The 15,687-nt window shown below is 38.9% G+C and overlaps 1 long non-coding RNA gene across 2 annotated transcripts; it reads left to right on the forward strand.

Annotated features, from left to right (window-relative positions):
• LOC132816491 (uncharacterized) lies at positions 1-15,425 on the forward strand. Of its 2 annotated transcripts, XR_009644804.1 has the most exons (5): positions 1-90; positions 4,759-4,877; positions 10,743-10,917; positions 11,263-11,351; positions 13,101-15,425. It is a non-coding gene; the product is annotated as an uncharacterized LOC132816491 (long non-coding RNA). The 2 variants fall into 2 exon arrangements; XR_009644805.1 differs by lacking the exon at positions 4,759-4,877 and having other exon boundaries at positions 13-90.
• The last annotated feature ends 262 nt before the right edge of the window (positions 15,426-15,687 follow it).

Here is a 15,687-nt window from a genome sequence, read left to right on the forward strand (position 1 = left end):
TCACGTGAGCAGAGGACAAAGGTCATGCCGCGGTCACGTGCCCTTGCAGTCGTCTCCAGCAGCAACGAGGAGGCCGAGGGACGCTTTTCGGTGAGAAGGACGTTTGAAAACCGGGCCGAATCTTTTCGAGCCGCCGGTTTGGTTTATTTATTTTTTCGCGTGTGTCCGAATGCGACGTGACGTGTAAATTTAATCAAATGGGCCGCGTGTGATTCCAGTGACACGTGGGTTCGCAGCTCCTGGTCGATAAACCTGGTCTTGGACAGCGGTCTGTAAACCAGCGGCCGCAGGGATTATGGTGGTGCAGCGGTAGAGTCCCTGTCTCTGGGCCTAGGAGACCTGGGTTGAAGTCCCATTTGTCTCAGAGGACTGTGGAGATGATTTGGAGTTGGGGGGAACCAGATGTAGTTTGTTTAAAGTTTGCAGATGACACTAAGATGAATGGTAAAACAAAGTGTGCAGAGGACTGTGAAACTGTAGAGGAAAGTATATACTTTGAGTGAGTGGGGCAAAGGTCTGCCAGATGGAATACAATGTTAATAAATGTGAGGTCATCCATTTTGGTAGGAGTAACAGTAAAAAGGATTATTACTTGAATGGTCAGAAGTTGCAGCATGTTACTATGCAGAATGACCTGGGTGCCCTTGTGCATGAATCACAGAAGGTTGGTCTGCAGGTACAGCAAGTAATTAGGAAGGCAAATTGAATTTTGCCCTTAATTGCTGAAGGGATTTAGTTTAAAAGCAGGGAGGCTATGTTGCAACTGTATAGGGTGCTGGTGAGGCCACACCTGGAACATGGTGTGCACTTTTGGTCTCCTAACTTGAGAAAGGATGTACTGGTGCAAATGTGTTGCTGGTCAAAGCACAGCAGGCCAGGCAGCATCTCAGGAATAGAGAATTCGACGTTTCGAGCATAAGCCCTTCATCAGGAGGTTCACGAGGTTGATTCTGGAGTTGAGGAGGGTTGGCTTACCTGGAGAAACTGAGTAGATTCGGACTATATTCTTTGGAATTCAGAAGAGTGAAGGGAGATCTTTATAGAAACATATGAAATTATGAAGGAATAATAAGATAGAAGTAGAGAGGATGTTTCCACTGGCAGGTGAAACTCAGACAAGAGGGCACAGCCTCAAGATTAGAGGAGGCAGATTTAGGACTGAATTGAAAAGGAACTTCTTCACCTAGAGGATTGTAAATCTATAGAATTCCTTGCCCAGTAAAGTAGTTACTTCAGTAAATGTTTTTAAAGCTAAGATTGATTTTTTTTAACAAAAAAGGAATTAAAGGATACGGTGAGAGTGTGGATAAGTTGATCTGAGTCCACAAAAAATCCATGATCTTTGTGAATGGCAGAGCACGCTCAAAGAGCCAGAGGGCCTACTCCTGCTCCTAGTTCTTAAGTTCTTATGTGATAACATGTCTTAACATGTTGATTCGAAAATATAAGCCACTGTTTCAGACTCTTCGGGGATGAGGTTTTCATATCTTCACTCCTCTCTGTTTAAAACCAGTGTAAAGCAGCTGCCAAACCTCAACTACTAAATTGTTACCATGCAGAAGGAGGCCTTTTGCCCCAATAGCACCAGCTTTCAAATGAGCAACATTACCTGGTGCCAGCACCTGCTTTTACCTCATATCCTTGCACATTATTTTTATCCAATAGTTTTCCAATGCCCTTTTGAATGCCTCAAGTGAGCTGCCTCTGCTGCATTTCCATGTAATGTATTCCAGACTGTTTACTGTGTGAAAGAGTTGTTTTCTCAATCACATTTGCTCCTTTTCAAAACATTTTAAATCTGCGTCAGCTGGTTCTTGACTGAAGGGTAACTCACCCTCCCTATCTATGCTATCATGTTTGCTAATGATTTGTAAAATTTCTATCAGGCCTCCACTGAGCCATCTTTTTTCCAAGGAGAACATTTCAACTTTTTCAATCTGTCCTCTTAATTGAAATTTCTCAGAGATGGAACAAGTTTTGTTAATAGCTTCTGGATTTTCTTGAATGTACTCACATCACTTGTTTAAAGTAGCAGACTGAACTGTACACAATACCTAAGCAACAGAAAAGTGACCATTCTGTAAACTTACATGCAAAATAAGTGACTGGGCACAAAACTGTAGGAATATTTCCCACTTAAGAATGGAGAAGAAGTCTTGACATATGTTACTATCTTTCTTGTTCTCTCGTTCCATGAGGGGTTGGGAAATCAGTAAATGTGCAAAATAAAACTTTGCAGTTTTTCACCATCCCCTGCAATTTTGACTGCATTCACATGTTTAAGCAATATGGACCTTTAATTTCTAATGCACCCTTTACCATTTTTTGCCATCCCATTATTTTTCCTTCTCTGTGTTCTATTATTGAACATTTTCATTTGCCTCTCAAGGCTTTCCTTTGCTGTTGTATTTTAGAAATAAAAAGTCTACCATTTTCAGTTGATGTATTTGAAGGTGGTGGGCTTTTATTCATATCTGGACTCCATGCATTGATCCTACATATTTGGGGAATAAAAGAATGCTCTTCCCCACACACCTCAAGCATGTGACAGTTGTAACTGTCTTCAAGAAGAAAGGTAAGTCATTCTGTGAAAACAATGATGTTCTCATCTTGCCCATAGCAATGAAAATCCATACATATTCTCCTGAATCACTTATTGCATGTAGTTGAGAATATTTTATCATAGATACATTGTGACTTTATACTTTGCAAAGGAACTTCTGACATGGTCTTTAGTCCCAGACAAATCCAAGAAAAATGTTGAGAGCAACATTCAGTGTCCTGACTGAAGCATTTGACTCAGTAAATCACAAGGCTGTATAGATTCTGCTCCAAAGATTTGAATGTCCAAGAAAATTTATCATAATTTGAATATACAAACATATAAACAAGGAACAAGAATAGGTCACTTGACCCTTTGAGCCTGGTTCATTGTTCAACAAGATCATGGCTAATCTGATTGTAACCTCAACTCCTTCATATCCTTCAAATTCCTTCATATCCCCAAAAGTCCTTCATTCCCTTTGTAATCAAGAATTTATCTACTTCGCCATAAAAATATTTAAAGATTCTGCATCCACTACCTTTTGAGGAAAAGAATTGCAAATTTTTACAATCTTCTGAGAGAAAATGTTTTCTCTTAAATGAGCTACCCCTTATTTTTAAGCTATGACTCCTAGTTCAAGATTCTCCCACACTAGGAAATGTCCTTCCAACATCCACCTGGTCAAGTCCTCTCAGGACCTACATGTTTCAACTAAGTCCCTCTTGTTCTTTAAACTCCAGAGGATAAGGGCCTAGCCTCTCTAACCTTTCTACATTCTAGATATTAGTCTAGTAAATCTTCTCTGAACTTCATTCAATACATTAATATCCTCTGTAAATAAAGTGACCTGTACTATGCACAGTACTCCAGATGCAGTCTCATCAATGCCCACTGTAACTGAAGCATGACTCCCCTACTCTTGTATTCAATTTCTCTCAAAAAAAACATTCTGTTAGCTTTCCTGATTACTTGCCGTACCTGCAAACAAGCCTTCTGTGAATCATGCACTAGGACACCCAGGTTTCTCTGCATTTCAGAGCTCTGCAACCTCACACCATTTAAATACTGCAATTTTTTTTATTCTTTCTGTGAAAGTGGACAATTTCACACTTTTATAAATTGTACTCCACTTGCGAGATTGTTTCCCACCCATCTAGCCAATCTATAGGTTTGCAAGCTTTGTAAGCTCTTTATGTCCTCTTTACTCACTTGCCTACTATCTTTGTGTCATCAGCAAATGTAGCTACTATACCTTTGCTCCCTTGATCCAAATCAGTTATATAAATTACAATAATCTTCCATCTGCTTCATGAGGATATGACTGCAATTGTCTTCAGTGGGAAATCTGAAATAAATACCTCTGAAAACCATAGCTCCCGGCCCATTTACAATCTACTCAATTGTTTCATGCCCAAACAAAACTGACCATCATAGACAAACGTGGTCTACAGTTTATGGCTGATGACAGTTTCATTGCCCACTTCACACCAGATTTGCAAGCCATTTTCAATCTCCAATTCTGCATGCAAGAAACTTAGCTTGACCTTGAATGCAGCCAAGGTAATGCTCTTATCAACCCACAGTAAGATACATAATGAAGGAAATACTTTGAAATATATTGAGTGCATCCCATATTTTGCCAGCCACCTTTTGCATAAGGCCACCATTAATAAGGAGATCCACTACCACATCAGCTGAAACAAAAACAGAAGTGCTGGTGACTGCCACAAGTTAAGCAGGTAGCCCTGGACCTTGGAATGTGTCAGTCTGCAACACTCAGTCGGGGTCAGTTCCTTGGTCTGGGAGACCAATAAGGGCAGACCAAAGAGCATCTTTCACCGAGTTGATGGTCTTCCAAGTGCAGTCAATATGTGTCTTGGTGTGTGTCCCAGAGAACAGACAATAGCGCAAAGTCACACATCAATGAACTACTGGGGACGAACTTCAAAAACTATTGCATCTTTCTCCAAAGGACAGAGATGTGTGATAGTCTCAACCCCCCGCCCCTCACAGCCACTTTCACAGCAGCATGCGGTGGCGCAGGCTGAATGGGCGGTCATAAAGGATCTCACAGGTGGTGCCCTTCTCACCACCAGCCAAGTGATGTCTTGGTGCTTGTTAGGAAGTTCTGGTGATGAGAAATTCTGCCGACTTACATTGACAGTCCACTTAGGAAACCATGTAACAGGATCTACCCTCTCCTTTTTCCTCAGAGTCTCAAGGACACTATGTACTGACCACTTCCTGATGGACCAGTGATCAAAGTTGTTTTTCTGATCTATTCCAAATATCTTAATAATAACAGAAAGCAGAATCAGAGGAAGAAAGAAAGGTAACACATCCTACTCTCCGGGTTCTACTATAAGGGACATTCTGCTCCATGTGCCCAAATACACAAGGTCAAGAATCAGCCTGTTCAATCACGTGAACACCCATGGCTGAAACTCACAACCCTAATGCAAAGGTTGCCGATAATGACAACAACATAGAACAATCGTAATACTGCAAATCGTGATACTGCATAATGGAAATTAAGTAATCTTCACTCAGGAAGTTTATGTTTGCAGTCCAGTAGAGGGCAGTTAAGTTATGCAATTTACAGAGGATAAAGGCTGACATTTGCAGCCATTTATGTGAATCGTATAGTGTCAATAATAATGATTATTGCCACAGAGGCCTGAGCCTAGAACAAGTTGTATATTAAGAAAGAAAGTGATAAAGAGGAATGTGGGCATAGCCCAATCTACTCCATATGTCCTGCATTTTCTACTTTTAGCTCAGATTTCCAGCAGCTGCAACACTTTGCTTTTGTATTGTGTTTAATTCACTTCCACTTTTCTTCGAGAAATGTGAAAAATAAAGATGTGCTGCTCTTTTCTCCTTGATTTTCGTTTGTCTCTTCTATCTTCGTCTTTCTCCTTACCCTCCTTCGCATATTTTTTTTAAAGATTTTATATATTTAACTTTACCAGTCTGATGAAAGATCATCAATCTAAAATATTTCCCTTGCTACTGACACTGCTGAAGCTGTTGTCACCTGTCAAATTTCCACATCAGCAGTACTTTAATTTGTATTGAAGACAAATGTTATTGATACTAATGCACAGCATAAAATAGCAGTCTTTTTAAATAAATACCTACTATCCATTTTCATAGTAGAGAGAGAACAAAGAGTAGCAATGCTACAAGAGAACCTAAAAGTAAAGCAAAAAGAAGGATTTGTTACAACAAAGAAAAATCATAAAGCCTGCGAATGATACAGGATGATCCTACACATCTTGTATACCTGAAAAAGGAGCTCCAGTATAACCAGGACATTCATTTCCAAGTATTACTGGGTTTTGTTTTATTTGTTTTTCCATCTAGGAAGTAAAGCAAAACACTGAACAATAATGGAACTTATTATTGACAAGTATTCATTTCACACTATTAGAAAATACAGGTGAGAAAACTATAGATGCGCTGTCATAACATTTCAAAGTGCTCCAAAATTATTTCAAATTGCAAATGCACTCCTGTACTTAAAAATTAAGGAAGGGAGCACCAAATCTGAACCATACCTGTCAGTTTAATATCATTTACCAGTAGTTATTTGAATTTTTCCTGTGGGATACGATAAGCAAGCACTTGGACATGTATGGACTGAAGGTCCGTATGGATTTGTGAAAGTTGTCAAATTTCTCTGTTTGCACCACTGCCTGACATGAATTTATACTCTTCCATATATGGAGCTGTCAACCAATTATCCTGCACCAGCATAGGCATTTTGTTCTACTGCAAGCTGATGCATTTTTATTGCAGCTACCCAATGCCTAGGTTGCCCTTATCGCTGAATAATTTGAAGCACTGATGTCAGCACTGAAACATGTGCAAGATGGGGCATGGTTTTTCAAAAGTCGAATTTGCAATTTTACATTCCCAGATGCTGATTTTTGATGCCACTTAAGGTCAACAGTGTAAAGTTTACATAGCCTTGTGTGACCAGCCTGAGAAGTCATTTTGCCTGTGAGCTGATAAATGTGGCAGCTTATGTCATCTAGCATATGCCAATGAAAGCTAATTAAATTTGTGAACATAATGAAAAGATAGATGGCACAACTGTCTTGCAGGGTTGTTAAATCTCGACTAATTAATGAGAAGGTGAACTTTGTCTACCATCTCACCCAACCAACAAAGTGCTGCAAGTTCTTGGGAAAGGCAAAATGAAACAAGAGGAAAACAAAACTTACTTTCAGCAAAAACATTAAGAAATCCCATTATGGAATCTTCAGGCAGTCAACAATCTTGAGATAAACACCCATTAAAATACCATGACAAATGTACCTAATTGATATAAACATCTCCATGCTTAGACCCCAATGCCCCTTACTTACTGAACTTGCCAGACTTTAGTAAAAGTTTGAAGATTCATGTTTACTTTTTCATTCAATTGAAAAAGCAACAAATATCTGAATAAAAGCTTTATAATTCAGTTATGTACAGGACCAAGAGAGTTCTGTGTCATTGTAGGTGACAGTTTTTGGATGGGAAATTAATTCTAGGACCAATAGAATCAAAGAGTTGTTAAGGCTGTAGAAGGAGGTCATTCAGCCCATCATGTCTGCCCTGGCTCTCTCATCAAGCAATTCATCAAGTTCCCTTCTTTTCTCAAAACTCTATACATTCTCTCCATTTTCAGGTGAGTATTTTTCTTTTATATTTTAACTCAAAATGAGATTTCAGGGAAAATTTTATTCAGAAATCTTTAAGTAAAACCAAACCAAAGCAATGCACATAATCACCTTATCGATAGTTTTTGAGTTCAGTCCTGACTTTGAGGCTTCCTCAAAGAATGGTGGATTTCGGGTCAGATTCTTTGCGAACAAGCTGGTTTCCTGTCGTTGTGAAAATGGAAAGTCGTTTTGATCTCAGGGACAGAAAGATCTGTCAGTAATCCCATTTCTGGTTGATCATCTAGTTTAATATCTGTTCTGTATGGTCAATATCTATCACTTTGCTGTTTCTTTGTGTTATTTAGTTGCTAAGTCTTTTAGTTATTGGATAATTACATTGTTATATTAAGCTCATATTCAATAAACTTTGACATTATTTCCTAACTTAGCATCTGAATCTTTCGCTGATTATGTGTCCATCAATTTAAAATTTTTAGAAAAGTTTTGAAGGAGTTAATTCAAACTCTTCAATTAGGCAGATAGAACCAAGTTAAACAAATCTACATTATTTGAACAACTTTTTAAAAATTTACAGCATCCACTGATGTTGACTACCTTTATCAGCACCTTAGACACAGCCCAAACTATGGTAGTTGACCTTCTTGCTCCCATGCCACTCTAAGGGTAGTAATCTTTGAGGATGTAATTGACTCCTCAGCCTGTGGTATCTCTTTTATCCATCTGCAGTAACAGTGCCTCAGTGCTACATCTGCCCATATGGATATTTCTGCATTGATTTTTAAGTAACTTTTATGTTGCAGCTACTTGCATCAATACAATTCCAGGGAGGCAATGTCCTAGTGGCATTATTGCTAGACTATTAATCCAGGATATCCATTTCTGAAATGTTATCCTGAAACGTTAACTCTGATTTCTCTCAACATATGCTGCCAGACCTGCTGAGCTTTTTTTTGAGCAATTTCTGATTTTGTTGCTGATTTACAGCATCCACAATTCTTCAGGTTATTATTAATCCAGGAACTCCACTAATGTTCGAGGGGATCAAGTTTGGATCCTGCCATGGCAAATGATTAAATTTAAATTCAATAAAAAAACCTCTGGAATTAAGAATCTACTGATGACCATGAAACCATTGTCAATTGTCAAAAAAACCTATCAGGTTCACTGATGTCATTTAAGAAAAGAAATCTGCTATCCTTATCTGGTCTGGCCTCCATATGACTCCAGACCTACAGCACTGTGGTTGACTCTCAATTGGCCTCTGAAGTAGCCGAGCTGTCTATCCAGTTGTACCAATTGCTACAAAGTCTCAAAGAAATGAAACCAGAAGAATTGCCCGGCATCAACCCAGACACCAGAAGAGATGACGGCAGAAACAGCCCTGTTGACCCTGCAAAGATGTCCTTACTAATATTTTGGGGCTAGTGCCAAAATTTGGAGAGCTGTCCAACAGACTAGTCAAGCAACGGTCTGACATAGTCATACTCCTGGAATCATACCTGGCAGACAATGTCCCATTGTGATTTTGCCATCCTCCGTGCTTCCTCCAAGTGTTGTTCAACATGGAGGAGTGCCAATTCATCACCATCTCTGGATATGTCCTGTTCCACCACCAGGATAGACCCAGCAGAGGTGGACGTACAGTGGTATACAGTTGGGAGGAAGTTGCCCTGGGACTCCTCAACATTGACTCCAGCCTCCATGAAATCTCATGGGTTCAGGTTAAACAGTGGCAAGGAAACCTCCTGTTGATTATTACATATCATCCTCCTTTGGTAATGAATCAGCACTCTTCTACATTGAAAAATACTTGTGATGTTGGTGCCAGTATCCTATAAACATTGTACCATTCAGGGGACTGATAGATTCAAAGGGCAGTAACATTCAAGTGCCATTGTTGATGCACATGTATCTTGTAAAATATTGAATGATAAGGGCAAAAAATGTACTCTGGGTGGTGGATTTCAATTTCTACCACAAAAAGTGGCTCAGCAGCAGCACCATTGATTGGGTCCTAAAGGACTTAACTGCTAAACTGGGTGTTCAGCAGGTGATGAGAGAACCAATAAGAGGGATAAACATACCTGACCCCATCCTTATCAATCTGCCAGCTGCAGATGCATCTGTCCATGACAGTATGGGGGTAAGAGTGACCAATGCACAGTCCTTGTGGATACGAAGTCCCACCTTCACATTGAGAACAATCTCATTGTGTTGTGTGGCACTATCACCATGCTAAATGGGACAGACTTCAAGCAGATCTAGCAAATCAAGACAGAGTATCCATGAAGCACTGTAGGCTATCAACAGCAGCAGAATTGTACTCTAGCACAATCTGTAACCTCATAGCCTGACTTATCCCTCACTCAATCGTTACCATCAAGCCAGGAAATCCATCTGATTCAATGGAGGGCATTGCAGGAGTTCCTTAGGGTAGAGTCCTAATCCCAACCATCTTCAATGCTTCATCAATGACCTTCCCTCTATCATAAGGTCAGAAGTGGGAATGTTCACCAATGATTGTGCAATGTTCAGCACTATTTGCAGCTCCTCAGATACTGAAGAAGTCCATGTCCAAATGCAACAAGATCTGGACAATATCCTTGGGCTGGCGAGTATAAAGTAACATTTGCGCCACACAAATACTAGGCTATGACCATCCCCAATAAGAGACAATCTCGCCACCATCTCTCGACAAAGATTCACAAGCCTTTACTTTTGATTACTTTGAAACTCCATCAATGGCTGCAACATCATAGATTGTCTTGAAAATTGCTTAAACATGGATCCTTTCCTAGGTCCATGTTTTCCTGGATTCTTGGAAACTGAAGTCCAGTACTTAGTCATGGACACAGTCAAGCTTTTCATTTTTGAGTTCTTCTGATCTTTCACAGCTCCTAAGTTTTTTTTTAGAAGCCTGACTCCAACACATAACTGCCTATTAATTCCCAGAATTGCTTTCTAATAGCATAAAATTACCCAATGCCTCTTGATCTCTTAGTGAGTTCTCAACTACACAGACTCATTGCAGTTCAATTGACTCTTCTTCAGCAGAACAGTCCTATTCTGCATGGATTGTTTCTGCCTTGGTTTGTCGTCTTCAAATAACTGTGATCTAGAATTGCTCTTTGCTGATCTTTGAATTGTTTTGAGTGACCTATTGAAAATCTTGCAACAAGCTCACCCTGTTCCTAGGCAAAATTGAATGTAACTAATATTTTGCTAGATAAATGTAGGAATCGACTGCGGGACTTGAATGTTGACTTGAAACTGTCAGTCCCCTGAATGGTACAATGTTGATAGGAATCTGGCACCAACATCACAAAAACGCATTAAAAATATCATAATTGTATCAACATTCATGTTGCTTTTTCTGTAACTATTTAATACTATTGAGCAACTGCTTAGGATTCAAACACATTATTGTGGATTTGGAGTTACATAGACAGAACAGACATGAAGGGCATTATTTAACCACATTGCTTTTCCAAAAATGTAATGACCATTATTAATTTTTATTCTAGATTTATGCATAGAAATTACATTCTATCAACTGTGATGCTGCCATGTCTCCAGAGCATTATTCTGCCATTAGCCTGGGCTTCTGGAAACTACCTTACTAACACAGCAACATAGCCACTATTTCACCATTTTCTTGGTTATGAATGAAGTGGTTCAAGAGATGGAAGAATTCATGTGGTCAGTTCAGATGACTATTTTATGTAATTGCACAAACTTTAATACATTTCTATTATATTTCTTATTAATTAGATTAACTGCAAGACTGCTGAAATTAAAGGCATAATGTAATATTTAAATAATAGGGAAAATATACATTTTATTGCAGGAAAATATTTTTATTGAAGACATCAAATATTATTTTGTGTCTTTGAATTTCATTTAAAATATTTGCATTATACTAGATGGGATAATTTATTTTATTGTATTTAGATTAATATTTGATTTGAAAGTTGACTGTTGTGTTTTGACTTATTTATTAAGCATTTAAAACCTCCCTTGTACCTGCCCACAAAATCTTTACAGGCATTTGAGCAGAGACTTTTCCAATCCATTACAGTACTTGATTTGGTGTGACACCCTCTGCAGTGCATCTGCGCACAGAACAAGAAAAGGTAAAGCTCTTCAAATTGTTCACAGAATCCTCAGTGAGATACACAAGGCTGAATTTTATCAGAGATAGCTTCAAAGGCAGAAGTGTCAAAACATGGTGGGGGTGAAATGGTTTGGCACTGTCCTGCCATTTTGCCAATAATGAGGAAAGTGGTAAATTACCTTTCTGGCCAAAATGAGTTGATCCACTTACATAGCAATTTAAGGGTCTCATCCTGCTCTCAGTGGCCATTAAGCAGCCAGTAAGCAGACAATATCAGGCAAATCTGAAAGAGCTCAGGTGGACTGCCCATTTTGGGAACAATTTGGCCTTAGGAGAAATACCTTTTGTGGCATATGAAATGAATTTCTGAAGAAATGAGAATCCACACTTATAAAGGGTTGTTTGACAAGAATTATCTCTGATAATGCCGTTGAAAATCTGAATGCATCAGCCCTAATTTTTATTTTCTTGTGTCTTGAGTGGAGAACTAATGGCTTACTATCAGTATTCCCTCCAACTAGTATTGTTGTGCACACTGGCTTATTGCACAGTGTGGTCTCATAAAACCATAAGAAATAGGAACAAGAGTAGACCATTCAGCCACTCGAATCTGCAAGCGACTGAACAGGTTCAAGGCTGATCCGAAATTCCTCACGTCCACTTTCCTCCCCTCTCCCTGAAACCTTTGATTCTCTTACTGATCAAGAATCTACCTATCACAGCCTAAAATATACACAAGAACTCTATCCGCACAGCTCTGTGAACAGAAATTCTAAAGACTCAAAGTCCTCTGTGAGAAGAAATTCCTCCTCATCTCAGTGTTAAATTGATGCCCATTCATTCTAAGATTGTGTCCTGGTCCTAAAATCCCCATGAGGATAAATATCCTCTCTGCATTTACCCTGTTAAGTAACTTATGTTTCAGTAAGATCACCTCTCATTCTGTTTTAAGAATGATGGAAACCATGCATACTCGCATCATATAGGTAGCATTAATTGTGTGCAACCTGTTCCTTCCTTGACACATGCCTTTTTGCTGCATGGAATGCAACTTACAGGAAACATTGGGTAGTACCCTAACTTCATGCGGTTGTATATAATTCAGTGTCGAGTCTATTAACATGATACTGTTGTAGCACATCCCAGTCCAAATATTCTTGCATAAGCAGAGTTGAACTATCAAAGAAATTTATGTCATTTACTTAATTATAATCATGTATGTAACCATCACCATTATTCCTGTAGAAAAATCCAGGTCAATCTCTCTCCAACAATTTAAATGCCACTGTCTTATCCCCACCATTTTCATGTATGAAGAAGAATTCCAACCTCTTAGTTGGAAAATTCAATGAAATAGCATGAGTTAAACAAAGTCATAAATCACATTGCACACTTAGAATGCTTGTTTGCAAAGGATGGTAAACCTAATGGGAAGGAAAGCATGTGTGAGCACTGAAAACAAGAATAACAAAGAACAACAAAAACCCCAGGTCCTGAACAGAGCTGAGACCCATTTCGAAAGGCTGCTGCCAGGATTCTTCCTTACAAATTAGCTTATTAGTGAATGTGTAAATGTTTCATTGCAGATTTAATTGTTTATTATTTTGATTTGTCAGGGTATATAGTACAAGGAGCTAACATTATTCCCAGAGGAGCTTGATAAATATTTATCCACGATCAGACGGTCACACATCATAGAAGGAGGCTATTTGGCCCACTATGCAGATGGATGATCTGACTGGTACAATTTCCTGCTCTCTCTCCCTAGCCTTTATCCAGAAGACTGCTTCATATATCTGAGGGGTTGAAATTTTACATTGGAAATGGAATTGGACACTGCAAGATCATCAGTGAATATCTCATGCTTGACTTTATGATGGAGGGAACATAATTGACAAAGTAGCTGAAGAAATTTGGACCTATGCCATGATCATGAACACCTTTATTCAACCATATCCTGAGACTGAGATGATTGGTTTCTAACAAACACCATAATCTTTGTGCTAAGTATGATTCCAACCAGTGGCAAAATGGTGACATAGTGACAATCTCACTAGACTAGAATCCAGAGCCCTAAATACTTGGAGCATATGGGCTCAGAACCCATCATGGTAACTGGGGGAAATTACATTCAATTTATTTTTAAAATAATTGGAATTGAAAGCTAGTTTCAGCAACGGTGACCACAAAGCTATCATCACTTGTGATAAAAACCTATCTGGTTCACTAATGTCATTTGGGGAAAGAACACTGTCCTCACCAGTTTTCCAACTGTCACTATAGTCCCACAGCACTGTGGTTGACTCATAACTGTTCTCTGTAGGCCTAGAAAGCCATTCAATCCAAGAACAATTGTGGATGGGCAATGTTGCAGCTGCCCATGACTAAAGTTGACTTATAATGGTCAGCTGGACCTGTTTAGCTGACATTAAATAGCAGAAAAGGCATTACCAGTTGCACATAGCAGACTTTCACAGCCAGACTTGTAGCGTCCATACAGGGTCACCAGATAAAATAATGAAAGGTCTCAGTGAGAAAAGATAGGGGAGTGTAGGCAGCGAGGCATCCCTGATAAGGGAGGCACAGACAAAAACCTTTCCAGCAAATGAATGTAATGGTTCCCTTGAATATAGAGTAGAAGGGGAAACTTGACCCACTTAGTTGAAACATTTTCAGGTAGTTGTAAATTGCATAAACAAGTACACACTGTGACATTAGTTTTAATATATTAAATATCAGGAAATTTAATTTGATTTCTGTAGACAGGCAGCTGTAAGCACGTAAGCATTTTTGGTATGGAGCATCCTTGAAAAACCTAGATAAGAGACCTCTAGTAACCAGGAGAAAGTGAGGACTGCAGATGCTGGAGGTCAGAGTCTAGAGTAGTGCTGGAAAAGCACAGCAGGTCAGGCAGCATTCGAGGATCAGGAGAATCGATGTTTTGGGCATAAATCCTTCATCAGGAATTAGCTCGAAACGTCGATTCTCCTGCTCCTTGGATGCTACCTGACCTGCTGTGCTTTTCCAGCACCACACTCTTGACTCTAATAACAACCAGTCTGAAGTTTGTAGTTTAGCAAGAACCAAAATACAAGTATGATGCCACAGTAAGCAAGCTCTTTAGGTAATTGTTTCAGTATTGTGAGGTTGAAAATGCAGCCCACATTTATCTATGAGCAGTCAACCTTAGACGGTAAAAAAGCCCATTTCATAAATAGAGAAAATGAAGTGACAAATGGTGTGAATAGACAACCCTCTAGAGAACAAACTAAGTTGTTAAGAATGGAAAATAAACAATTACAGCTTCATGACTCAGCAAGCAGAAAACTGTGAAAGTGATTGAATTTCATCCTTATCAATGAAATTTGAATATGGTGTTATCTGGTTGGGAAAACTAATGTGAAAGGTATTTGAAGTAAAGACAGTGAGGCCTACCTGAGAATCAGACTTCTGTTTTAAACCAACTTGCAGCTGCAAGATAGAGATTGTGTTTGTTTGATCTCCAAAGACCGAGAGAGAGAGAAGGTGCTCCCCAATTTTTGTCAGCCTTGTCAAAGGATTATGACATCAGATGTAATTATATATAACTTCACATATAAATAACGTTATAATGAAACTGAAATTTTACATATGATAGCAATTGGTAGAAATTAGTATCTTGTAAAAAGGTTAATAGAGAGTACAAATTGCCTTACAGAATTTGAAAAAGTTATTCGTGATAAGCAAATATCCAATCTATTGGCAATTAACATGATGCAGTTGGCAAATGTCTGGGAAGGATTGTAACTATCAGTATTGGAAACGAATGAATGAGCTGCATTGTAAAATCACAAGGACTGGTGCTAAACGTATATGGTAAACATAATGATATCATGGGAGGACCCAGGACTGTTCATAGAGATGTCCATCTTTGATCGTGTTTTTACACATTGGATGTACAGATAACAATGGCGTCAATGTTACATGTTATTGTAACGCAAAATGTATTAAAATGCTGTGGTAGAGCCAGAGTGTTCAGCGGAAACTGTTTCCAGAGATGTCTTCTACTCTATGTTGATAAAGAGCTCTGAATAAAGATTGACTTGTGCTGCTAGACACAGGACTCAAGACTCCTCTTTGACATCTCACTCAACAGCTAAGAAATACTGTCCTTGCTGCATCACATGAAAGACTTTTTAAAAGGTCGAGCAATTTCTACTGATTCCTATTGACCTCAATTTTGGTCGGGTTCCTTGATGCAATAACCATTCAAATGCTGCTCACGTGCAATCACTCTTCTCACATCTGGAATTTGGTCAGTTTCTAAGTGTGAAATGTTTGTTGTTACTGAGAATGACTAAAGAGTTGAATACTGA

This window comes from Hemiscyllium ocellatum, chromosome 6 (genome assembly GCF_020745735.1).
Source record: "Hemiscyllium ocellatum isolate sHemOce1 chromosome 6, sHemOce1.pat.X.cur, whole genome shotgun sequence".
NCBI lineage: Eukaryota > Metazoa > Chordata > Chondrichthyes > Orectolobiformes > Hemiscylliidae > Hemiscyllium > Hemiscyllium ocellatum.